The following is a 6,396-nucleotide window of genomic DNA, read 5'->3' on the forward strand; positions in this document are numbered from 1 at the left end:
GTAATTATATGGAGAAGTTACAATTGCTCTGAAGAGGTGCGGCTCTTACGAAATGAAACATGCTTTGATGAAAGCCACCTATTGATAGCCCATATATATAGAGTCTGGTCCTCTCTCCATCCGTGAAGAATGAATGTTGTATTTTATCCTCCATAAGATAAGATACGTTAAGAGAAAAGTGAGTTAAGGGAGAGAAATCAGATTCCTTTATTTTTTCCGTTTTTCTGCAACAATTATCTTCAAAGGGCATTCCGTTTTTCCTTTTTATTTTTTATTTTTTTGATAACCGAGGTGTCCGTGCGGCCGGCGAGCTAGGGCTCAAACCAGCGGTGATGCCCGACTAGTCCTCGAGGGGGGCTAGCGCAGCATCCCACCCCCACGACCCCCCACTTAAATCACCGATGGGCGAGTTTGAACCCAGGACCTCTCGTGAAAGGAACTTTGCGCAAACCAACGCGGCCACCGATGGGTGGGTGATAAAGATACATCTTCATCCCTCTTATTGTGAAAAAATCATGAAGATTTAAGATTATGGATTTCAGGATTTTTTCACATAAAAGAATTACATTACCGTTTACAGTTTTCTCTCAATCGCGAAATATATCCTGAAAAATGAAGAAAAAAATATTTATGCTCAATTCATTAACCTTTTCTCTCTTATCTCCATCTGCTATTTTTAATATAGTTGGCGCAGTTGGTCGGGACATCGAGGGATTTCCAGATTAGAACCCAGAGGTCACTTGATCGAACACAACTAATAACGCGCAAACTGTTTTGAGTCCATGGCCACCCACGCATAAGCAAAAGGCATGGACAGTTGATAAGTCCATAGTTATAATAGTCTATAGTGCTATTACAATGATATTAAAGTTTTGGTGTGATCTAAATCCTGAGCAAAAAAAAAAGCGTGGATTATAATAGACTTGAAACATAGGTTGTGTGCCCTGCATAATTTTTTCAGTGGGTTGTGCTAAGAAAAAAAGTACAAAAAAATCACAATTGAAAACCTACAAATTTTTTTCTTTATATATATAAGCCTATTAGCAAATCTCCTATTTGAAATTTAATCAAGTGTTCAAAATTTTGGTTATATAATATCTCAAGAGGTGGTAGAAGAGTGTATCGGTTTGATCGGCAGCATGCTCACTTCCTCTCATCTCCTTTGGAGGTTCGTTTCTACTCGCATCTTCTTTTGAATTTGTATTTCTTCTTCACCTATATGGACTGTCCTAAATACAATGATGACGTAAGTATTGCAGGTTTCAAAATTTGCTTAATTTGTTGATTTAGAGACACGAGGAGACGAAGGTCAGGTGATTATCTTCATTTTGCGGAATGGATTTAAGGTTTTTGTATTGAATTTTGATCTCGTGTTTTTAAGCCAACGAGGAAGATAATTCATGCTGAACAATCACCATCTCTTCATTGCCTTGAACAAGTGTTGACAGAAGCTTTTCGTGCCAGAATAGATTTTTTTTTTTTTGGTCAGAAGCCAGAATAGATTTCATCAATATATTTTTGTGTTATAGCCAATGCATGGTCCTAGATCGTAGCATCAAGAGAAGACCATTAGACACTAGCTATATAATGGCAATATGTGGCAGCAATCCTTGGCGTTCTCAGGTGATATGTCATCTCATCGTTTGTGCTCATTTGCTTCCAATTTTTTTTTAATTTTTTTTGAAATATTCATAAATAACATTTTACTGCAAATCTTGCCATACATTGATTTGCTAAGTTTTGGAGTTCTTTCTTGCATAATGCGCGGACATTTTGTGCACACTAACTGAAGATCATCAATACTTGTTCTTTCTCGCGTAACACGCAGGCATTTGACTAGCACAGAAATATGCCATACTTTAAGTACAAATTGTTGCGACCTTCCCAAAGGTGGTGTTAGATACGTCCAAAGGCATTAGATGGATTACTAAAAGGAGAATTGTTCCTCTCGTTAGGTGAGGCCTATGCTTAACATGAATCCTCCCAAGCCCTACCAATCGTAACTTAGTTTTTTCAATTAATTATTCATTAAAGATTAGACTAAGGAGTCGCCACTAACCTTTTATGAGCTAGTAGAAACCTAGGTAAGATGCAAGAACCTACGAACCAAGGATTCGCAAGTCCTAGGACTTGAATACACTAGATTAATTTAACTCTCATGAAAAGGTTAGCATGCGGTCTCTTCAATTTTGTTTCCCTAAATCCTCCTAATGTGTGAAAGATGATCATGCATAGCGCTCGAGCAGTAAAAATAAACAAGCAAGCAATAATAAATATTAGCCAAATAAATAAATAAATAAAGGTGCAGAAAAATATAGAAGTCGGGCTAGGTAAAATTTTATAAAGCCTTGAAATTAAGGCCCAGGATAGGACTCTTGTGAGCTATAAATGGAAACTCAATATTCACTCTCCAAAATAAACCACCGGTTAAAAGAACAACTGTGCAGAGGTACTGTATGAATACTAAATGAATTATTTCCCTAAAATGAACTAAGATATATGGAAATAAGAATCTAATTGATGCGATCTCAATGTAATGCAATCTGCTACAATTCCCTTAAATGTAATCCTAAATGTATTCTTCGATGAAGATGCAATCTATTCCTATTTATTCGTGTTTTGCCTTTTCCTTTTTATTTATTGATTTTTTCTTAAAACACGAAATTGTGCTAAGAAAATTAACTAAGGCTGAAATAAATATGAGCTAAAAAGCTTATTATATGCATGAATCAACCTATATTTCAGCTCCGTCACCATCAATTTGATCGTCTACCATCTCCCGATCAGTAACAGCCGCCCGTTTGCTACGCACTGCAGCCTCGGGCCGTAACGGAGCAGAGGGCATCGACGCTCGTCACCATCACCAATCTCTTTCTCTATCATCTTCGCCGCTCTGCACCAAATCCAGTGTCATTCGCCCCCGTCGGTCGAAGCCGGTCGCCGCGATCGAGCGATTTCGTCGCTGAATTGCTTCGTCGCCTAGCTTATAGGAATGCTAAACAAATCATTATGAGCATCGACGCTCATTTCTCTCGTTCTCTTTCTCTCTCGTCTAGCGCATTGGAGAACTGAGCGAAGCAAGAACACAAACACAATCATACGGTTGTTCTGTGCCGCCTTTTTCCGAGAGCTTCAAATTGTTGTTTCAATTGTTGGCTATTATGTGGTCCCAGATTTGTCGATTCCTCTCTAGCAATTTTTAGCTGGGTCTCTCGTGTTATAGTCCCCGCCAATTGATAGGGATTCATGCTCACCACCTGTTCGACGTTTTGCCTCGCAGATTGACAATGATGAATTAGATTGATCAATTTGAGATTGCGTAGGAGTCATTTGTGTGTTACTGTTCAATTTGATGGCCTAGAATTCTCCTTCCACCAGTGCTTCCGTTTACTTTGTTCTCAGTGAATTAAATACTGCTTTGGGAGCGTGGCTGAATTGTCCTCTAAACTGAGAGCCTCCGGATTTATTTGTGAGCTTGGGGTGTTCCCAGTGCACGACATCATAATCGTCTAGGTGTAAATGTAGAGAAATCCATGATTATTACAAACACAATGTCCGCGGTTGGACTACCAAACCCAATGAAGAAACAGCAGTGAACAACTAATTAGGATGAACAAACAGGGGTTCAGACCTGCGCACATACTCTACCAGTCAGTTTCGTGATTGGAGAAGATAACTTTGGGCTGCAACCGAGTTAAACACGATATGTAAAATATGGATTCTGAAAAAAAAAAAAAAAAAAAAAAAAAAAAAAAAAAGGTCAACAAGTCAACAAGTCAACAGAAGCTACAGTGGACTCTCGGCCAAATTAAAAAGGAGGCCGAGAGCTCCTTGGCTGAGAAAAACAGAAACGGAAAAGAGGAGAAAGGAGAGGAAAGGGAAGAAGAAGAAGAAAAAGAGAAGAGAGAAGAGGGTTTTGCGCCGCGCGGACCTCGCCTAGCCGATTCGACTTCGAATCGCAACGCTCGGTAAGTACTCGCGCCCCTCGTTCGTTTGATCGGAGAAGTTTTCCGATTTAGGGTTTAAATTCGGAATTTTGGGAAATTCGAGCGGCGAAGTCTGATTTTTGAGTCGTTCAGCTGCGTATTTTTATAGAATTGGTAGTTTATAGTGTTGCGGAGCCGTGGGATTTTACGGAATCTGATTTGGACTTACGGTTTGCTGGATATGACTTTTTGAAGTTGAGTGCGCGCAGTGAACAGTGCGCGAACAGTGGTTTTTAGGCCGATTTTCGTCGGTTTTCGGCTCGATTTTGGGGCTGCCAAGTTGGGGTTCCTGTAGTGCTCTGAATAAGCTTTCTCTTGACTATAACTTCGCTTAGGACGGAGTTTAGTGGAGAAAGTTATGGCACAATTAAGTTTCGCGCTCAAATTTCGCATCGTGGACGAATTTGGATAATCGCTTTGGATGAGTGATTTGGGGGCGTCTTTTAGTCGTTATATTAGCGTCTAAGCTTAGTTGAGCCGAATCGTAGTTGAAGTATCATTTTACTCGGTTTTGATGCCGTTTTTCGGCTTATTGTTAGGTATTCGAGTGCGTCGGCTCGAGAAACCGCTGTAGGTTAGTTTTCAGCTTTTCAAGGTGAGTGGTACTATTTCTTCTTTGAATTTGTAAACTCATGTTTAGAAAATGATATGTATTAGATGTGTTATCATATAAGAAATGGCATTTTGATTACATAAAATTGGATCGAGCATTTGCCGCCATCTTGTGCATTTAAAATGAAAGATTATCTTTTGATTTCGGTTTGAATTTACTGAATGCAAATAGGTTTGTGAAACCTTTTGAGAAAGACTCATGAGGAGTTCTTGCATTTGAATGTGGCTTATGAAGGGTTTTATTTTGGTTTATGAAATGGTTTATGAAATGATTTCTGGAATGGGTTTTGTAGAATGGTGGATGACATTGTTGTGGATTTTGGTGCTCAGTGTCTCTGTGAACCCAAATGAGGGGTTGTGGGTATGCGCATACTAGTCTAGGATATCCTTGTGGGCCGAGCCACCGGCTTATAGTAGGTGGAGACCTTGCCAAGGGGGGAATCTTGGTCGCCTTTCACGGGGCGTTATCCGTGATCATACTTAGATTTCTGAGCATGAGATTGGCCAATGGAATGGACCATTGGCGTGTGCTTTTCGACGAGATTGGCCAATGGATTTGACCATTGGTTTCTTCTTTGATATTATTAATTGGAATGAGCTTTCCTATTGTGAAAATGTGATGTTTAAAGTAGTATACAACGTATTTTGAACCTGGAGTTGGTTATATGTTGTGTTATTTGAGTTTTCGTTTAGTCTTACAACTGTGTGCATAGTAGGTGCTCGATCTACTTAGAAGAAATGTATTACTCACTGAGCCGTGGTAGCTCATTCCTCTCATCTAACTTGTTTTTCAGGTTCTTCACTGAGACGCTAGTAGGCGTGAGAGTTCCGGTGTCGGGGAGAACATTTTGATAGTTGGGACTTTTTTGGTACGAGTTACACATGGATGTGGAGCTTAATGTACTTAGCTTTTTGGTGGATTGTAGTTAACTCTGATATTGTAACCAAATAAACTTTATATCATGTATATATGTGGTTGCATATATTTTGATATCATGTGAGTTTTGGTTATGTTTAGGCTGCGTCCTTTTGTTAAAGGATGGCCGTGTCATGCCCTAATTCTTGTTGAGTTTGGGGTGTGACACGATAAGAGTAAACTGAGGAATTTAGACGACTCCGGGGACAATGGTGGACGACGGAAGCGCCGCTCATTCTTGCCTGAGTCTCCTCCGCTTCTGATGCGCAAGATTGAGTGAACGGATACGAAAGCGTGAATGCGAGTGATTGCGCACCTCCGCCGATTCTCCCAATCCCTTCCATCTTTGTTCTTATTTCCCTCATCCCACGACTTTCCCACATCCTTCTTGTCCTTTTCCACACTCTGCTGAGCCACCAAATCCATTTGCTTTCCTATCTTTTACCATTTCCTCTTTCGGTCCTTCTTTACGATGCTGATTGGCGTTCTCCTCTTACAAAATCGACAAAAGTGTTGCTTGTGTTACGGCACTACTTGAGTTCCCGTGAAGAATGAACAGGGTGGAGGGAGATCTGCAGACGAGGAATTTTGGTGTAAAACTAAGTGAGGAGATCCTCATTTGTCTGGCGATGCTCCAGGTATGTTAAGAAAACGTGAGGGCCTTGTTCCTTTTGCTTTCTGCCCGACATCTCCAGCTCCCCCTCCTTCTAATTTCAGTCAAAACCTTATTCATTCTTTCCCCATTTAATTGCACGAAGTTTAATCCTTTCCTTTGTCAATTTCAGCATCACCCTCATCTCAAATGCCTCGATTCCTGCCTTGCTTGAAATAGTCCGAGGTGGCAAGAAATGGAGTCATATTTGCTTTATGTCTTGAAATGGT

The 6,396-nt window shown here is 40.2% G+C and overlaps 1 long non-coding RNA gene across 1 annotated transcript; it reads left to right on the plus strand.

The window, feature by feature from the left end:
* Positions 1 to 3,867: 3,867 nt before the first annotated feature.
* LOC130137778 (uncharacterized) lies at positions 3,868 to 5,458 on the plus strand. The gene is made up of 3 exons (XR_008816206.1): positions 3,868 to 3,968; positions 4,526 to 4,581; positions 5,393 to 5,458. It is a non-coding gene; the product is annotated as an uncharacterized LOC130137778 (long non-coding RNA).
* The last annotated feature ends 938 nt before the right edge of the window (positions 5,459 to 6,396 follow it).

Source organism: Syzygium oleosum, unplaced genomic scaffold (assembly GCF_021117445.2).
Source record: "Syzygium oleosum isolate NSW1041296 unplaced genomic scaffold, Sole_v2.1 Sole_v2.03, whole genome shotgun sequence".
In the NCBI taxonomy this organism is placed as follows: Eukaryota; Viridiplantae; Streptophyta; class Magnoliopsida; order Myrtales; family Myrtaceae; genus Syzygium; species Syzygium oleosum.